The sequence below is a fragment of the Heterodontus francisci genome, chromosome 12, assembly GCF_036365525.1.
Source record: "Heterodontus francisci isolate sHetFra1 chromosome 12, sHetFra1.hap1, whole genome shotgun sequence".
NCBI lineage: Eukaryota > Metazoa > Chordata > Chondrichthyes > Heterodontiformes > Heterodontidae > Heterodontus > Heterodontus francisci.
This window is the reverse complement of record NC_090382.1, coordinates 59,987,327-60,008,764: the sequence shown is the minus strand read 5'-3', so window position 1 is coordinate 60,008,764 and position 21,438 is coordinate 59,987,327.

The following is a 21,438-nucleotide window of genomic DNA, read 5'->3' as shown; positions in this document are numbered from 1 at the left end:
CTGCCACCTGATCTTGTGTGGAGGAAAATTCCTTCTTCTGAAGACTTGAACGCATGTGAGAGCAGCAGGGAGAAGAAGATCCCAAACAGTGTAGGTGCGAGAACACAGCCCTGTTTCACACCACTCAGGATAGGAAAGGGGTCTGATGAGGCGCCGCTATGCTGAATTGTGCCTTTCATATTATAATGGAATGAGGTGATGATACTTAGTAGTTTTGGTGGGCATCCAATCTTTTCTAGTAGTCTGAAGAGACCACGTCTGCTGACGAGGTCAAAGGCTTTGGTGAGATCAATGAAAGCAACTTAGAGGGGCATCTGTTGTTCACGGCATTTCTCCTGTAGCTGGCGAAGGGAGAAGAGAATGTCAATGGTGGATCTCTCTGCTCGAAAGCCACACTTTATAAATAAACACAATTCAAGGCAAATGTCTGAATCTCCTTTTAATTGGGGCGTGATAGAAAAAGTGGTATGAGGTTCTGAAGGAGATCAAGGGCGTGATCAAGGAGAGGGAGGAGTCTCTGGGTAGATGTGTATTCTTCATTGGCGCTAAGACTAGAAGTTCCAGCCTTCATCTTCAATGGACATGTTAGGACAGTGACCTCAGAATCCATTGCATTTCATGCCCTTCATCCTGGGTCAGAGGGACTTGTTCCTGAATCAAAATATTCTTGATATTCATGGCATCTTAATGAAACCTTCACACCCCGAGCTGTGCCCGGTCCCCTCATGTGCAGCCTGAGCATCTCAGCATTCTGCATCCTCCACTCTGCCTTTACTTCCTCATCCTCTCTCATCTCCTGCTCCTCCTCCTCCTCCGATGAGCTATCAGGTTCCAGGGCTTCACCGTCCTCAAGGTCTGCACCTCTCTGGAGGCTCATGTTATGGAGGGTGCAGCAGACAATCAAAATGATGAAAAGCCTTGCAGGAGTGTATTGAAGAGTGCCTCGACTGGTCCAGGCACCAGAAACACATCTTCAGAAGACCAATGGCCTGCTCAATGGTGGTCCTGATGAGCAGATGACTTTGTTTGTATCATCTCTGTGCCTCTGTCCTGGGCTTTCATGGAGGGGTGAGTAGTCAGCTATTCAAGGGATATCCCTTGTTCTCTAGGATGCATCCATGGAGTTTTGTAGGTAGCGTGAAGAGCTGTGGTAGCATGGACTGACAGAGAATGAAGGAGTTATGGCAGCTGCCAGGGAAGTGAGCACACACATGCAGGAAGCTCTTGTTGTGGTCACAGACCAGCTGAATATTGAGGGAGTAGAAGCCCTTCCTGTTCATGAATCTCACTAGCCAGTCATTGGGTGCCTTGATGGCCACATGGATGTAATTGATGATGGCCTGTAGCTGGGGGAGTTCAGGGCCCCAACACCCTCTTTGCCTGCGAGGCCTCATCTGTCATGGCATGAATATACTGTCCAGCTCTGACATATAGAGCATCAGTAACCTTCGAGAAGCAGTGTTATGCAGCCACTTGCCATCAAGATCAGCAGCTGATCCTTGGAACAAGTCATAAGTGAAGAAGTTCAAGGCCACGGTGACTTTGATGGCTACTGGCAGGGCATGACAAGCAGTGCTGTGAGATGTGAGTTCTTCAGCAATGAGGGCATAGATGTCTGTGACCATTTGCCTGGAGAGTCACGGTTTTCTGTGGCACTGAGTCTTCTGTGGTATATTTTATGCAGAGGATATGGCCTATGTCCTTGCTGCCCCTCTTTCCAATCCTCTGCCCTCCTGATGCCAAGGGCTCCACTTTTCCTGTGGATGGTGTTTACCCTCATCATCAGTGGGCCCAAGATCTGAGAGTCGTACCCCCATTGCCAACTGCTGCCTTCTTTGTGGCCAGTTGTCCTTGGCTGCCTTGCCCCGAACTCTTCTTCCCCTGCATTTCTGTGAGGGTAACAACCCCTGTACTGTCTGAGCACTTACTCTCCACTCTCGCCACCACCTATGCAGCGCCAAGGGCACCTGTCTCCCAATGGTCGAGTTTCCCTCTGCGCCATTGAAACTTTTATAACTCCATAATTGGCTTCCCTTTCTGTACTGGTCTCCTTTCATCTGGTCTGTCCCAGCGTATATAGCCTGTGCATCCCTTGTGGAACTTCCCCTGTTAATGAGTTCTTAATGAGCTCTGCCCCGGTGAATATGGCCAGCACCAGAAATGACATCGCAAAATCGGTACACCGGCCAGCACTGGATTTCCTGGCCCTGTCCATCTCCATTCCCACTCTAGGTGGGACCCAAGAATTCAGCCCAAAGTTTCAGGTCGATGACCTTTCATCTGACAATAAAATGCTGCCCTACCAGCATCATCCAGCAGCTGGAGAATAAATAGTGGAGGAAGTGAGAGCAAGGAAGGAGAAACTATTCCCCAGGACTCATATGTGCAGCCCCAAGGCCACAATGAAGCAGACCTCGATCGAGGTAGCTGAAAGTGTCAGTGCCACCAACATCACTCCCCACACCTGTCTTCAATGCAGAAAGAGGTTCAACTATCTGAGAAGAGCAAGGATGAGTAAAGCCCTTCATTTCTCCAGCTCTCTCTAAAGCATCTGGTAAATCTCCTTACACCTCTTCCCAACCTTCTTCCAACAAATTCCTCCTCTCCAGTGTGGAGGAGCTTGTATGGTATCATCTTGCATATCACGAGCACTCTATAGTCGCCTCCAGGGAAGCAACAGCCAGGTTGTCAAAGCAGGAGCCATATTTATATGATTTGTAGCTTTGATGGAAGCTTAACAGCTGCCAAGCAAGTGCTAGGCTCTAATTTGGAGAAACAGATATCCACCTTGGACAGATTCAAAGACCAGACAGATAGGGGCTTTCAAGGAGTCACATCCTCTGCAGTATGCTCTCCCGCAAACAGTAGAAGTAATAAGCTTCAGTCCCATGGGAGTGGCACTGGTACAAAGGGACTGATAAAAGTTGTCCTCTCTCAGCAAGTCTGCTCCTTTATGATATCTTCAACCAACACCGCCCATGGTGGCAGCAAGTCAGCTGGATCTTCACAACTTCAAAATGCCGGAAACCACCAGCTATAAACATCTCACGGGTTCGAACATAAGGAACACAGCCTTCCACCATCTTTGATGAAACCACTCCAGATTATCTTGCAGAAGTATGGGGGTTAGCAGATCTCTAACAAAAAGCATTATGGGTTGATCACAGCTGGCAAATTAATAGAAGGCAGGTATTATGTTTGGCATTAAATTAAACACCTTGATCACATTTGGTCTCCAGTATGGTATAAGAGCAGCTTCTGAGTCTGCATTGTTAGTATGTCAGCCATTTCAAGGAAGAGACACAGACACCAAAAGAAATGATTTGTGGAAATAAGACAGCACAGGCAGCTGTGCAACAAAAGCTTCATATATGAGAGATTGCAAAGAGATGATTTTCTGCCCTAGAACTGTAGGACAAAATGTAATGTTAAATAAGATGACCCAACAATGAACACTGTGATTGAATGAAGTGATGCTGATCATGCTTACTCCTCCTTACAGCTTATGATTTGGATCAATATTTGTTGCATCTGGTGTTAACTCAGTCCACCTTTTAGAGGTATTGAAGAAACATTAGTACAAAAGACATGGATATCTGGTTCAGGCCACAACAGGGTTCTTTGTTACACCCTTGGGGTACATTACCACACAAGTAAACGTAGGGCAGGGAACTTTCTTTCTCTCTCTTTCTTTGGCCTCCTTGTCTCGAGAGACAATGGGTATGCGCCTGGAGGTGGTTAGTGGTTTGTGGAGCAGCGCCTGGAGTGGCTATAAAGGCCAATTCTCAAGTGACAGGCTCTTCCACAGGTGCTGCAGAAAAATTTGATTGTCGGGGCTGTTACACAGTTGGCTCTCCCCTTGCGCTTTTGTCTTTTTTCCTACCAACTGCTAAGTCTCTTCGACTCGCCACACTTTAGCCCCGCCTTAATGACTGCCCGCCAGCTCTGGCGAACGCTGGCAACTGACTCCCACGACTTGTGATCAATGTCACAGGACCTCATGTCGCATTTGCAGACGTCTTTGAAGCGGAGACATGGATGGCCGGTGGGTCTGATACCAGTGGCGAGGTTGCTGTACAATGTATCTTTGGGGATCCTGCCATCTTCCATGCGGCTCACATGGCCAAACCATCTCAAGCGCCGCTGACTCAGTAGTGTGTATAAGCTGGGGATGTTGGCCGCCTCGAGGACTTCTGTGTTGGAGATACGGTCCTGCCACCTGATGCCAAGTATCAGCTCAAGGAGGCAGCGAAGATAGAATGAATTGAGACGTCGCTCTTGGCTGACATACGTTGTCCAGGCCTCGCTGCCATAGAGCAAGGTACTGAGGACACAGGCTTGATACACTCGAACCTTTGTGTTCCGTGTAGGGAGCATTAACTTCCATAAAGGTAAAACATATAGACCACTTGCTGCACCGACAGCCTAAAACTGATGCTATCCACAGCAGACCTGAATTCATGACACCTGTATAATTCACAACCTATTTTCTCCATTAAGTTCAGTGACTGCAACTGTAAACTAATATACAGCATAGGTTTGTGTCATATGACTGAAATAAATATTTAATAACTCTTTGGATGTAAAAACAACTCATTTTGTGAAATATTCAACCTTCAATCAATAAAACTAGGAAATTGAAAAAGGTCTTGAAATGGCGCATACTGCAAAATCAGAGGAAGTAGACTATTCAGCAAACACTGCAGAAACCTAATCTTTCAGAACAGTGAAGCAGAGGGAAATTTCAAATACCACAATCAAAGATGATATTTCATTAAAAAAAAAACCATCAAATTGCTCTCAAGTCATAGACTTAATGTTGGAATTCTAAAACTAGGAGAAACAACTAACAACTAATACTGAAAATGTCATTTTCCAATCTGACTTTTAATGTATAAATGTAAATTACTTTTGAGGGGTTTGTATGTTTTTCGGAAAACTACACACATGCTTTTATAAAAATTGACTGCTTTAATAGTTTCAATGCTTTGCATATTTATTCAATGGAGTATAAAAAATCAGCAATTATACAATTTAATCTTTTGTGTTGGAGCTATTATTTACACAAGGTTAAAGTAAGCAATTATGTTTCCACCTGCAACAGAGATGAAAAGTCTTCAAGTAGCTTCTTTTGAAATTATGGAAAGTTTTTAAGACATATTTATGGTACATTTATACAAAGTAACATGATGTAATTTGTAACATATTTAAGAGTTTATTTGATAAATGATCCATAATATTAAAATCAACAGCATATGTAGTAAATGATAATGATGATAATGATTGTAATGATGTTTCATTAAAATAAAGCTAAATATCTTAGGAATTTATGTTGCATTCAGAAGCATTTTAAATTGACATTTTATTCCAACTTTTTTAGATTAACCATTCACACACTCTCAGGGTAAAATTTCCAACACAGGAACACAAATGCAAGACCGCATTTTTCCATTAGGTGGCACAACACTGAACCCTCTGTGTGATGGCTGATGAAGTAAAGGATCTGCTGCATGAAGTGGGTATGAGTAGATGTAAGCAGGGTACTTATTCTAGAGGTGAGCAATTTAACATGTCGAGCAGAAGGCAGCTGCCAGGGTCATGCAATGACCTGAGAACAGATGCAGAAAAGGACTACATCTAAGGAAACTGCCACCGTAAGCCCATCCAACAGTACCATTTATCTAGTATATTGCCTCAGTAAACAAGTTACCAAAGTGTTGCCTGTGAACCTGTTCCATATTTACTACTGGCATATGCCAAGCCCTCACAGAACCTCACAGCTTTTGCACTGCTCAAAATGCTTGTTTATACTCCAGCAGGACAAACAATCAATTTGCAACTTACACCTGATATCATTGACACATTGACATCTTCAAAGTGCTTTGGGTCTAAGATCATTCAACTGCACGATTAGTTACAATCAGTAACTGACCATGCAACTAAATGATTATTGGTCACTTACTGACATGAAGGACTGTCTACAGGTTGACCACATGATTGCCATCAATGATCTCTCTACTTTGTGAAAGGTAGCACTGTGTGACATCAGGCAGTCTTTGTAATGAGTACTTTATGTTGTCTGATGCAACATAAATGAGGTGCGTCGACTTAAAGTGACATCACTCTTAAAGGCAATCATGCAACAGTCTTGTCAATCTGCTGTTGCCACTGAGTGGGAAAGGAGATGAAACATGGTGGTCTTGATGGCCAGTCACCTATTTATTATAACAACCAATATTACAGATGACCCCTCTGCTAATCTGGAGGGATAAGAGACAAATAAGGATGAAGGTGATCTGACTGCTACTGGAAATGCTAGCCTTATGGTGCAGGTGTCCTTGCAGATATTGGTGCTGATCTTCAACTGATTGTGTGTGGACTCAGGGCTTGCAGTGTCAGTTTTATGATTGTAGTAAAGTAGATGTGGTGCAGCATGCAAACACAATTGATGGTATCATTGAGTCATAGAGTCATACAGCATAGAAACAGGCCCTTCAGCCCACCGCGTCCATGCCGACCATAATGCCTATCGATACTAATTCCACCGGCCTGCATTAATTCCATATCCCTCTATGCCTTGCTCATTCAAGTACCTGTCCAGATGCCACTTAAATGTTGCTACTGTTCCCGCCTCCACCACCTCCTCTGGCAACTCATTCCAGATACCCACTATTCTTTGTGTGAAAAATTTACCTCTTTGATCCCCTTGAAACCTCCTCCCTCTCACCTTAAATCTATGCCCTCTAGTTTTAGTCACCCCTACCTTGGGAAACAGACTCTGGCTATCTACCCTATCTATGCCTCTCATAATTTTACATACCTCTATCAGCTTCTCAGCCTCCTTCACTCCAGGGAAAACAGACGCAGCCTATCCAATCTCTCTTTATAACTCAAGCCCTCCAAACCAGGCAATATCCTTGTGAATCTTTTCTGCACCCTCTCTAGCTTAATCACATTGTTCCTGTAGTGCGGCGACCAGAACTGCACACAGTACTCCAAATGCGACCTAACCAACGCTATGTACAACTGTAACATGACGTCCCAACTCTTGTAAATGCTTCAGCCGATGAAGGAAAGCATGCCATACGCCTTCTTCACAACCCTGTCTACCTGTGTTGCCACTTTCAGGGAACTATGCACTTGCACCCCAAGGTCTCTCTGTTCAACATCACTCCCCAGGGCCCTGCCATTCACTGTATATGTCCTGCCATGGTTTAACTTCCCAAAATGCATCACTTCACATTTGTCTGCGTTAAATTCCATTTGCCAATCCCTTGCCCACTTTCCCAGTTTATCTATATCCTGTTGTAACCTTCGACAACCTTCTTCACTGTCCACTATCCCACCAATTTTGGTGTCATCTGCAAACTTATTAATCATGCCCCCTACATTCACATCCAAGTCATTAATATATATGACAAACAACAGAGGGCCCAGCACCGATCCCTGCGGCACACCACTGGTCACCGGCCTCCAATCTGAAAAACAACCCTCCACGACCACCCTCTGCCTCCTATCACCAAGCCAATTTTGTATCCAATTTGCTAGCTACCCTGGATCTCATGTGTTCGAAACTTCTGGACCAGCCTACAATGCGGAACCTTGTCAAAGGCCTTGCTAAAGTCCATGTAGACAACGTCCATCACCCTGCCCTCGTCAATCCGCTTGGTCACCTCCTCGAAAAACACAATCAAATTCGTGACACATGATTTCCCACGCACAAAGCCATGCTGACTATCCCTAATCAGACCATGCCTTTCCAAATGCATATAAATCCTGTCTCTCAGAATCCCTTCCAATAACTTTCCCACCACTGATGTAAGGCTCACCGGCCTGTAGTTCCCTGGCTTATCCCTGCTGCCCTTCTTAAATAAAGGCACAACATTAGCTATCCTCCAGTCTTCCGGTCCCTCACCCGTGGCTAACGATGATACAAAAATCTATGTCAGGGCCCCAGCAATCTCCTCCCTTGTTTCTCATAGCATCCTAGGATACACCTGGTCAGGCCCTGGGGATTTATCCACCTTAATGAGCTTCAAAACCACCAACACCTCCTCCTTTGTAATGTTGATATGCTCCTGGATATCGCTGTTTCCTCCCTTGAACACACTAGCTTCCGTGACCTTCTCTAAGGTAAATACAGACGGGAAGTATTCATTTAAGACCTCGCCCATTTCCCGTAGCTCCACACATAGATTACCACACTGATCCTTAAAGGGATCTACTCTCTCCCTAGCTACCCTTTTACTCTTAATATACTTGTAGAATCTTTTAGGATTCTCCTTTATCTTATCTGCCAGGGAAATCTCATGGTCCCTTTTCGCCCTCCTAATTTCCTCCTTAAGTGTAGTCCTACATCCCCTATACTCCTCGAGGGACTCGCTCTATCCCAGCTGCCTATACCTGACATATGACATTGCAGCGGTTGGCAATCCAGTTCTGGAGCCTGTTGATGTCCCCAATTGGCCTTCTTTCATCTTGTGCTACTTCAACCTTAAATATTCTATTTCAAATCAAACCCTCGTATTTAATTTAATGGCTTGCCGATCAGTAAAGGACTCTGCAACTGCATACCTTGATGGTCTCTGAGGCCTCATGAAAGTTTGCATTTAAATAGTGTTTCTTCATATCCCTTCTTCAGCTCTTCTTGTTCTGCTGAACCCTTGTAAATGCTTCAATTATGGTTGACTTTCCCTTTAAATTAGAAGACACTTTGACTATTCCACATAACTGTCACATACCATAAGGGGATTTTTTTTTCATTAAAAATGATCATAAAGGCAACAGAAATTACACTAAAACATGTAAAACAGGAAAATAAAAAATGGCTAAAGATTCTTGAAAATCTCCACTACCCACAGAACTTCCCTCAAGCCCACTCTAGATGGGTAAAGGGTCCATCCAGTGCACTCCCATCCTAGATTTAATTTAGTAGCATTATAATATTTTAATGCTGCTGTGACTCATTTTTCTCTTCCAGGTATTAAAAAGACCTTCACAAAAATCATGTTCAGCAGTAAATTGACACACATCTGACTACATGTGTCTGAGCCAGATTTTAAGAGTCCTGCAGCATCTGTTCCACTCCTCTGCCACCTATAATAGTGACTGGAAAACATAACCCTCAGTGATTCTGTAAGGTCATAATGTATCCCCTTATATATCAAATAGGCAAAAGTGATATTAAAATAAGTATTGTCTATAAACAGTTACATGTTAAAACACTAGAAAATAAAAATAATTATACAACATCCACCATAGTGCAATATTACCTCATTTTAAACTAAGAAAAAACAGAAACAAAGAAAAAAGCAATCTGGGATGTAGAGCTCCAAGAGTGCAACAAAGGAGTCAATTAATTGAGTCCTATGAAACAATAAAAAGGCTCCCTATTCTTCTTCATGCAACAGAACTGCAAATAGAGTCCATTCATAGATAGTTACACAATCCTTCACCATTATCAGTCCCTTCAGAATTGGATTATTAAAGCTGATCCAGTGTTTAACAAATGGTCATAAGAGTGTTCTCCAGGAATTAGTCAAAGACAGTTGCCAGTATTTTACCAAAAGGTAGGTAGTCCTGCCACCAAAATGAAAAGTGGGTCCCAAGCCCGCGGGGATGGACAGCAGGACCCCAGGCAGGAATTTACTGGCAGCGGCCAATAAAAGACTGCCACTGAGACCACTGTGCAATTGAGGACGGCAGCCTGCCTCTCAGAGCTGCTGATCTAATCAGAGGACCAGCAGCTCGGCAGCCCTGGCAGGGCAACAGATAGAGGTGTCCATTGCTGAGCCTGCAGGGAGAAGGAGAGGGTACCTCCACATTGAGGCAGGCAGACCCCAGTGATCGGAGGGGTGAACCTTCCATTGGGGGTGGCACTGCCACTGGAAGGCCCTCCTCCACTCGTGAACCGACCGGGAGCCCGCCACTGTTTATCTGGCCATCTCCTCACATTGTGGGGGCCCCGTCCAGAGGCCGGTAAAATGCTGACAGGGGCAGGAAATGGCCATTAATTGACTAATTAATTGGTTTAATTGACCACTCATCTCCAGTCATTGGGCAGCTGTGTCGCTGACCTTCCTGCCATCGAGAATATCCCATTGTGGAGGCAAGATGTCAAGCTCCCCTCCAAAAGCCTTCTGCCTGCATTTTATGAGGCCTTCCACCTCTCAGCCTGTCTCCATCGTGCTGGTAAAATTCAGCCCAGTAATACTAGAATTTTCACTCCAAATTCATACCTGTAGTTTGTACCAGCACTGAGACCTACCCAAGTCGCGAATTTGGTACTTACATAGCTTTCAGAACCACAGCTGACAAGGTAGCTTAGGATCCAACAGCAATCATAATCACAATGACAATGACACAATATTATAACTCGCAATCAAACTAGCTTATGTTCTTATTAGCATGGGTTGATCATTCTTAGGTCAGAAAATTGATGCTGGTAAGTAAACTGAACATTTATGATCAACTGAAAGAAATTAAACATACTGAATGCTCCTATTTCCTCCAAAATTCTATGTATCGCTGCATGAGGATTAATGCCTACTTATGCAGATATTGAAGGAATTTGAGTGTCATTGTCTACAACTAGCCTAATTAATATTGTTAAGGGAATTGTTTTCCTGTCTTTCATCTATCTCAGAACATTGAATGTAAAACCTTGTATTTATACAGCATCTTCCATGACCTTAGGCCAAAGAAGCACATTTAAGACAAAGAAGTACATTTGATGGGTAGCCACTGGTGTAATATAGGCAAGCACAGCAGCCAATCTATGCACAGCAAAGTTCCACAAACAACAAGATAAATAACCAGGTTATCTGTTTCACTGACATTGGTTGAGGGATAAGAGATAAATGCTGGCAAGGAGACTAAGGGAACCTCCCAGCCACTCTTCTTTGAATAATGCTAAGGAATCTTTTATGTCCATCTGGTTTAATGTCTCATTTGAAAGACAGCATCCCCAACAGGGCAGCACTCCCTCAAGTACTGCACTGAAATGTCAGCCTAGATTATGTGCTCAAGTCTCTGGAGTGGGGTACGAGCACACAACCTTCAGATACTGAGCCAAGGCTGACAAGGTGAGATTTATATTTATCCCCTTATATATTATCAAAACATACCATCCTATCACATTTGAACAACAAGAATCCCTTGTCAACAGAAATATTAATTACTTTCTCCAGAGGAACGAGATAATATAGGATAATGCTCCTGAAATCTAACAATACAATGCACCCATTTAAAGTAATTTGGCTGCCATCTCTTGCTTGTCTGAACTGCAATAAATTGCACCAAGCACTAAAGAAATAATTGGCACCTTTTATTGATTCCATGAGGTGAATTTTATACTTTTTGTATCCTAATTTGGAATTTACAGACTGACAACAAGCACATTGAATCAATTCAAAATGGTAAGCAGTCTTTATTGTATAAAATTGATATTTCAGTTGCCATAGGTTTGGCTTAATGTTAGAACTCTCACCTTTGCATCAGAAGTTTGTGGATTCAAACTCACCCCAGAGCACATAATTTAGGCTGACATCTCAGTGCAGTACTGAGGGAGTGTTGCACATAGGTGGAGGCACTACAGTTCAGATAAGAACTTAATTTGAGGGCCCTGACTGCCTTCTCAGGTGAACACAAAAGATCCCAAAGTACTATTTGAAGAAGACCAGGGGAGTTCTCCCGTGTCTTGGCTCCACTTACTCCTTAACAAACATGATTAAAACAAAAGAGATTATTTGGTCATTTATCTCAATGATGTTTGTGCAACTGTGCTGAGCACAAATTGGCTGCCATGTTTCATTGCATTATAATGGTGAATACACTTCAAAAAGTTCTTCATTGGCTGTGAAGCATTTTGGGATGATCTGAGGTGGTGTAAAATGCTACAGAAATACAGGTGCTTTTTTCAAATTGTTGTCATATTCCAGCTGCTCCATGGCTTTACCCTTCCCTAGCTCAGTAACCTCCTCCAGACTCCAACCCTCTTCTAGCTTTACATTCCTTCAACTCTAGCCTCACAACATCCATCTCCCACTTTCTGTGTCCCAACATCAGCGGCCGTGTTTTTAGCCATATAGGCCCTAAATTCTGGAAACCCCTTCCTAAACGACAGCACCTCTCCCTCCTTGTTTAAGACACTCCTTTTCATCACCTGTCCTAATATCCCTGCTATGGGTCAGTATATTTTTGGCTCACTATGCTCCTGAGCAGTAGGTTTGGGTGTATTACTATTTTAAAAGGGTATTATCAAAGTGACGTGTTGTTTCAGTACCTATTATTTGCCGTCATCTGGCCTAAAAAAATAAAAAACATTAGTGTGAAAGGGCAAGTCTGTGGAGAAGTACAATGTTCCAGAATAGATATTTAATTGACTTTTTATTGATAGATCAAGTTATTTTGAGAGACTGGTTTGTGCAAACCTCTTGTCCTATCACATGCCTGCTAACCATCACCAATGCTAACAATGTTAGTGCACACCAGCATATCAATGTAGTTTATTTGCTTCATAATAGCGACACAGAGTTACTTTCTTGTTTGTAGCATGGTTGGTGCAAACCACCGTCATTTTTTAAAATAGAGGGTCTTGCAGGTTGTGACCTAATGGCTTACATGAAACACATATGGGCAAAATTTGGCGGAGCCAGCAGGTCTCCCAGCCACCAGGCCAAAAAGGCAAGTGGGAATCCCGCTTCGGCCATTCAGAGAACCACCCCTCCCCCAGTCTCTATTTATCAGCGCCCAGGCAATTACCAGCCTGGCGCCAGGATCCCCGATCCCTTACGAACAAAGATCCCACCTCCAAGAACTGCTGACCAATCAGAGGGCTGGCAGCTCAGTAGTATCAGCTGCTCCACTGGGAGTGATGGCCACTGCCGGTACTGCAGGACGCCTGGGAACTGGGCCCAGCTTTGGAGACATGGATGCCAGCTAAGTGAGGTGGAGTCACTGGGGCCAGTCCAGCAGGCCCCGGCGATGTAGAGAGGGTGGGGGGGGGTGGGTGGTGTGGTTGGGCGTTGAGTGCAGGAGGAGGGGGTTCAGGGAGCTGGGTTGCTTGCTGGCGAGGGTCCTCTGTGGGCCACAGCTTGTCAATAGAGGAGGGCCACCCATCAAGCCCCCAGGGAGGTAGCCTCGTTTGACTGGGTGACCTCCCCATGTGGCGGTGGCCTACCCACCCCCCAACGGTTTAATGTCAGTGACGGTGGAAAGAGGCCCTTAAATGGCTCATAATAGACCTCTGAAGGTTTAAGGGCCTCAATTAACCTCTGGGCAGGAGGGCTATCCTGCCTATCAGCCTATCCTGCACCAACAAAATTGCACTGCGACTGGAAGGCGACGGGCCCTCTGTTCCTGACTCCCGTCACAATTCTATGGGCCCCTCCACCTCCTAGCCCATCTCCGGTGGGGGGCCTATTAAATCCAGCTCATAGTAACTGTGGCTCTCTGGGGGAAAAATTTCTTATTCCTGGGAAATGCAATAAATTGCTGTACTGGTTAGAATTAATGATAGGCTATTAAAACTGTGAGAACACAAAACCGGTGTGCATGATTTCTGAGAAAGCAATTTCGTTAGCAGTAACATTAGCCAATTATGACACATTGCGTGGGCTCTTAAATGCATTTTAAACAACTAACAAGCCACTTAACCAAAGTAAATGTCAGGTATAAGTTGAAAAGAAAAGTTTTTTGGAACGATTTTGTGAAGTTATAGAGGCAGTAGCATAGGAAGAGAGTAGGACCATGATGACTGAAGGTTCTGCCACCAGCGGTGGGGTGAAGGATGTGGGCTGCACAAATGATCAGAGCTAAAGGATCAAAGCGTGTAACAGGAAATGTAAGTCTCGAGAAAGTTGAAATAAGTTGCAGTGAGACTATTGGGGAATTGAAAGCCAAGCATGAGGATTTTAAAGGTAGCCAGCATAGTCATCTTGATACTGATAATGGTGAATCAATGCAACATATAATCTGATTTTTTTTTCTTTTATTTGTTTTTTAAGATTTGGACAACACTGGCAAGGCAATACTTATCACCTTTCCCCTGGTGCCTTGAGGATATTAAGAGTTAATCAGGTCCAGTGGGACTGTAGTCATATGCAGTTCAAACTGGGTAGGGAACCAGTTGGGTTCTTACAACAATCCAGATTTATTGAATTCAATTTCAGAACTTTGACTCACTAGTCCAGGACCATAATCACTTCAATACATGAACCGAAGCAAGAAATTCAGAATTCTTTTTTTAAGTTGAAGTGAGAATTGGGCTGAAAAGAATTGTCTGGAGCTTATAAGAAAATTGTATGAACCTACCTAGGCAGCAATATGATCCAATGGCACATTTTGGATTTATGTGCAATTATTTATTCACAGTATAATTGAGTTAACTTTAATTTGTAGATAATGGGGTATTGATCTCAGACAGTCAACCAGAGGTCAAAAGAAGCAAGTTGAGCATGGAGTCACAAGATTGCTGAGTAGATATTAAAGAGTTGAGCTCAGATGAATTATTTTGCCATTAATGTTAGGAGGCCTGTAACAGCATGTTGAAGTCAATGATTATTGATGTCACGCAGGGAGGAGGTCAATGATTAGAACAATATTAAAATTCTTTTAAGAGTACCATCTCCTGGCAAGTAGCACAGATTTCCATCTCAAACAATGAACATTTTAACATAAGAATCTCCACACTTTTTAATGGAACAGGATAGGTAGGTGAAAAGGTGGAAGAAATAAGGCAGAAAGTTCCAGAAGGCAAAAGTGTAGTGACTGTATAAACAGCTACTAATAGTCGACTGATAGATGTGCTAGTGAAGGAGTAGCCCAGGGTAAGAGAAAGTGAAAACGTATGGAATCAAGGCCACAACATTTATGGAAGCCAGTGGATGATTTCCTGTTTGGCAACATTAGACTGGAGGACACTATAGCTTATCAAGGTGTCTTATTGGCAGGACCAGGATGGACCAATGGAGTATACTGGAGTTGGCTGTCCAAGCAGAGGAAGGAAAGCTCTTGGAGATGGTGCAGCACCCGCACTGTAACAGCTTTTGAGTAGAGGTAGGAATGCCATGAAGATGGACTGCATAAATGGTGGAGGAGACTTAAATAACAATGAAATCAACATCTTTATTTATTAATTGTAAACCTACACATTTTATATTTGAGCAGCAACAAGGGAGATAAAGTTATTAAAAAAAGCCCGTCTGAGATATTGTGACAACAATTGGAATACAATTCCCTGGAGCTACGTCACCACCAAGCAGATGTAAATCTCCAAGACTACCAATGAACATTGCTATGAAAATTCTATTCATATTTTTAAAAATACATTTCATGCTATATCAAATTTGTGATCATATTTAGAAATATAATGACAGTTGTTTCCGGATTTACATTGCCCAGGGCATTTAGAAAGACTGATCTTCACATGGGAATGATCTTAATACCACTGATCCCTCTCCGCCCAACACATGTCATATGAGCCTGGCTGCTGTAGCGATACTTCAAAATCTTTACATCTGAATTCGAAGTATTGGCAGCTCTGACCTGAATGAAATATTTATTTTTATTTGGTAATGTGCTTGCAAAATGCAGCATAACCTCTTTGTTACTAATATTAGCAAGGCCTCAACAAGAAAACATCTTACTAATGCTTCACTGGTTAATCCATCCTTCTTGAAGGAGTAGGACTTGCCACAGGAGTGTTAAATATGGACAAGTAGTGCAAAAACATGTTCAATCTTAACTCCACAAAATTTGAGATTAGTTTGCCTCTCTTTTGAGCCCAGAATATGCTTAGATCCTGGGTTCAAAGCAGAAAGAAATAGGGTAAGCCCCTGGTGCTGGGCCCCAATCCATTTGTTGTGCTCTTGTACTTCGAGGGTTTCCCTAATGGGCTGGGGATGCAGGCAACACTTGCTCCTGAAACATGCAAAAATATGGTAATAATGAGGAACTGAGGCAGAAACCATTCATCCCACCACCAGCCTCATTTTCTGCTCCGGCTGGTGGAGGCTCAAATGCAGAAGTAGCCACAGTCAATCGGCCATACTATACATGCCCATCCTCCTCAAATTGGAGGATCTGAGAGGAGCAGGCATTCGGCAGATTGGGAGTCTAAAAATGTAAGTACTTTTTTTTCCTCAAGGCCATGAAGTTGATAAGGGCTTGAGGTCTTCTGACTGCTTTTGAATAGTCAGGAAGTTCCAAAGGTGGAAACCTCAGATACCTAGCAGCGCTTGACTTACCTTCCTCCCCTGCTTCTTGTCACAGTGCCCTGCAAATTGGAGGAATTGCATTGGGGAAATATTGACCTGAAGCTAGAAATATAGGCAGTGTCACTTTTGGTAGGATGCACTCTAGGTGGCCTCTGCTAGACTTGCACTCAGGTGCGTGGCAGGAGGCGGTGGTGGGGGGGGGGGGGGGCGGGGGGTGAAAATAACTAGAATTAAACTGTTTACATCGATCTACTATTTCTACAAAAATTAGAAAAGACAGGGGTTTTGGTTTTAAGGAAATCACAACTTGAACGTTTAGGTGACTACAAAGTAGGATTATAATAAAAATACTTTATTCACAATAAGGTATTCATGACATTTATTAATATATATGTTTGTTCATTTTCACAATGGGAGGAGACAGCATTTAATGTTTACTTTAAATAATCATGGCTGCAAAATTCAGTTGCATAGCCCCATATTTCTGGTGGTTCGGATGCCATTTCTCATCCAAAATGATGTCTCCACCACACACATACTTCTGGTATAGGCTGCGCCAGATGCTTTATCGAGTAGGTTAGTAATGCTGGCACCAGCAAAATATGCTGGAAGTATTAGAGTAGGCAAATCATGATACCAGTCTGTGTGTAATGCTGATTTGACTAGCAGTGTAATTTTCAACCTCAATGCTCCAGTTAATGTTTTCTGTTAAGCTCACACAGCTGAACATACATTCTGTCACAGTGTTATTACCAAGGCAGGAGGAGTGCACTGTCTTTCGCTAGTTCCACTTCTCCACAGGTCACAATATTTTTTTTTTATTCATTCATGGGATGTGGGCATCACTGGCTATGCCAGCATTTATTGCCCATCCCTAATTGCCCTTGAGAAGGTGGTGGTAAGCTGCCTTCTTGAACTGCTGCAGTCCATGTGAGGTAGGTATACCCACAGTGCTGTTAGGAAGGGAGTTCCAGGATTTTGACCCAGCGACAGTGAAGGAACAGCGATATAGTTCCAAGTCAGGATGGTGTGTGACTTGGATGGGAACTTGCAGGTGGTGATGTTCCCATGCATCTGCTGCTCTTGTCCTTCGAGGTGGTAGAGGTTGCGAGTTTGGAAGGTGCTGTCTAAGGAGCCTTGGTGCGTTGCTGTAGTACATCTTGTAGATGGTACACACTGCTGCCACTGTGCGTCGGTGGTGAAGGGAGTGAATGTTTGTGGATGGGGTGCCAATCAAGCGGGCTGCTTTGTCCTGGATGGTGTCGAGCTTCTTGAGTGTTGTTGGAGCTGCACCCATCCAGGCAAGTGGAGAGTATTCCATCACACTCCTGACTTGTGCCTTGTAGATGGTGGACAGGCTTTGGGGAGTCAGGAGGTGAGTTGCTCACCACATAATTCCTCGCCTCTGACCTGCTCTTGTAGCCACGGTATTTATATGGCTACTCCAGTTCAGTTTCTGGTCAATGGTAGCCCTTACGATGTTGATAGTGGGGGATTCAGCAATGGTAATGCCATTGAATGTCAAGGGGAGATGGTCATTGCCTGGCACTTGTGTACCCAGTTACTGATGCAACCAATTATATACTCTATTTTAGTTTCAGAATAAAATCCACCAAACAGGATTTAATAAACAACAAAAGTATTAATTAATTAAAAAACAAGACTTAGTCAATAAAGATGCAATGCTTTAACACACTGTTTGAAATATGACAGTAAATATATATATTCCCTTCTACATATCCAACACACACACACAAGGAAAAAGATACTTTGGCCAAAGCACTTGTTAATTCTTGAAGAAAAAGGAAAAGGTATGTTATGTTCCAGATGGCATACAGTCTGGCATCTGAGTACATGTAGATGGGTCACTGGGATCTTTTCAGAAGCAGTTCAGAGATGTCGAGAGGAAGTCTTCCAGAAGCCTGAGAAATGCTGCTTCAGTTTCTCTATTTCTTACACTCAGCGTTTCTCAAAGAGGTGGAGATTAGATAAACTGGTCTTCTCATTTAGCAGGCTGACCTCCAAAGAAACTCAAAACAGTATTCAAAAATGAAACCCACTCTTGAGCACGATAGATCTTGACATGTCACTTCTCTTGGAAACAACTCCCATGGTCAGAAGACACTTGTTGTTTACTTAGCTGAAGACATGTGACATCTAGTAAGTGTTGTTTTTAAACAGAGTCCTTCCAGTGACTTTCAAAAAACATTGGCATCACTTCAGTCCTCCAATGAATCAATGACCATAATTCTAAACCATGAGTTCTCAAAAAGTATTAAAAAATGTAAGCATTTTCAAAACAACAGGAAGGGCACCTGACTAGCACCATTTAAAGGGATCATCAACTACTTAGTTGCTGTTGGTGAAATCCAAAGTGAGCAATGTGGCACATGGTGAAGGCCTTGGTTCTCACTTCTAGGGTTCTGCTCAGACCATTTGCTCCCAGTCATGTATGCTGCAGTTACCATCCCTCTTGGCCTGCAGCATGACAGGGAGATTGAGCTGAGGCAACACAGAGGAGGATAAACTGCCCAAAGAAAAGGAGGAGGAGGGGGACAAGTGGCCATATCCACCCAGGGTCTTCAGGAAACAAGTGTCCTACCTCAGCCCACAGCAGGAACCGTGGACTGAATTTTATCAGCACTCCACGGATAGGCAGGGAGGTGGGGAGGTGGAGTGCCTGTTGTCTTCCCAATGCCATTCAATTTTGTCAGGGGCAAAGAAGGCCAAGGATAGCCTTCCCACCCACTCTTTTTAGAGGGCTGAAAACCGCGGAGGCCCTAGACGAGTATAGAAAGTGTAAGGCGGTACTTAAAAAAGTAATTAGGAGAGCAAAGAAGGGGGAATGAAAAAACACTGGTGGGCAAGATAAAGGAAAATTCTAAGGCATTTTATAAGTATATTAAGAGCAAGAGGATAACCAGGGAAAGAGTAGGACCCATTAGGGGCCAAAGTGCCAATCTGTGTGTGGAGCTGAAGGACGTAGGTGAGGTTTTGAATGATTACTTTTGATCTGTGTTCTTGATGAAAGATGTAGGTGTAGAGATCAGGGAGGTGAATTGTGATATATTTGAACAAATTAACATTGAAAGGGAGGAGGTATTAGCGGTTTTAGCAGGCTTAAAGGTGGATAAATCCCCTGGCCCAGATGAGATGTATCCCAGGTGTTTGGTGAGGCAAGGGAGGAGATAGCAGGGGCTCTGACACAAATTTTCAATCCTCTCTGGCCACAGGAGAGGTGCCAGAGGACTGGAGGACAGCGAATGTGGTACCATTATTCAAGAAGCGTAGCAGGGAGAAACCAGGTAATTACAGGCCAGTGATTCTAAAATCAGTGGTAGGGAAACTATTGGAAAAAATTATGAGGGACAGGATTAATCTCCATTTAGAGATGCAGGGATTAATCAAGGATAGTCAGCATGGCTTTGTCAGGGGGAGATCATGTTTAACCAATTTGATTCAATTTTTTGAGAGGGTGACTAGGTGTGTAGATGAGGGTGAAGCAGTTGATGTAGTCTACATGGACTTCACTAAGGCTTTTGATAAGGTCCCTCATGGGAGATTGGTGAAGAAGGTAAGAGCCCATAGGATCCAGGGCAATTTGGCAAATTGAATTCCAAATTGGCTTAGTGGCAAGAGACAGAGGGTGATGGTCGAGGGTTGTTTTTGAGATTGGAAGCCTGTGATCAGTGGTGTAACACAGGGAACAGTGCAGGGGCCCTTGCTTTTTGTAGTGTACATTAATGATTTAGACGTGAATTTAGGAGGTATGATCAGTAAGTTCACAGACGAAAATTGGTGGTGTCGTAAATAGTGAGGAGGAAAGCCTTAGATTACAGGGAGATATTGATGGGTTGGTAAGATGGGCAGAGCAGTGGCAAATGGAATTTAATCCTGAGAAGTGTGAGGTGATGCATTTTGGGAGGACTAACAAGGCAGGGGAATATACAATGGGTGATAGGACCCTAGGAAGTACAGAGGGTCAGAGGGAACTTGGTGTACTTGTCCATAGATCACTAAAGGCAGCAGCACAGGTAGATAAGGTGGTTAGGAAGGCATTTGGGATACTTACTTTTATTAGCCGAGGCATAGAATATAAGAGCAGGGAGGTTATGATGGAGCTGTATGAAACGCTAGTTAGGCCACAACTTGAGTACTGTGTACAGTTCTGGTCACCACACTATAGGAAGGATCTGATTGCACTGGAGAGGGTGCAGAGGAGAGTCACCAGGATGTTACCTGGGCTGGAGCATTTCAGCTATGAAGAGAGGCTGGATAGGCTAGGGTTGTTTTCCTTCGAGCAGAGAAGGCTGAAGGGGGGCCTGATTGAGATATATCAAAATTATGAGGGGCATAGATAGGGTAGATAGGAAGAAACTTTTTCCCTTAGTGGAGGTGTCAAAAACCAGGGGGCATAGATTTAAGGTAAGGGGCAGGAGGATTAGGGGGGATTTGAGGAAATGTTTTTTCACCCAGAGGGTGGTTGGAATCTGGAACACACTGCCTGAAGGGGTGGTAGAGGCAAGAACCCTCTCAACATTTAAGAAGTATTTAGATGAGCACTTGAAATGCCACAGCATACAAGGCTATGGGCCAAGTGCTGGAAAATGGAATTAGAATAGATAGGTGCTTGATGGCTGGCACGGACACAATGGACCAAAGGGCCCGTTTCTGTGCTGTATAACTCTATGACTCTGTTTTATCTGTACATTAACAGCAAGAGGATAACTAAGGAAAGGGTAGGGCCTATCAGAGATCTAAAAGGGAACTGATGTGTGGATGTAGAAGATGTGGGCAGGGTTCTTAATGAGTTTTTTTGTCTCTGTCTTCACAAAGGAGAGGGATGATACAGACATTGTAGTAAAAGGAGGAGGAGTGTGTAATATTAGATACAATAAGCATAATGAGCGTGGAAGTACTAGAGGGTCTGACATCCTTGAAAGTGGATAAACTACCAGGTCCAGATGGATTGCATCTCAGGTTGTTAAAGGAAGCCAGGGAAGAAATAATGGATGTGCTGAGGATCATCTTCAAATCCTCACTGCCAGAGGATTAGAAATCTGCGAATGTGGAATCATTGTTTAAAAAGGCTGCAAGGGATAAGCCAAATAATTATAGACCGGTCAGTCTGATCTCGGTGGTGGATAAATTGTTAGAATCAATTCTGAGAGACAGAATAAATTGCCACTTAGAAAGGCATGGATTAATCAGGAATACTCAG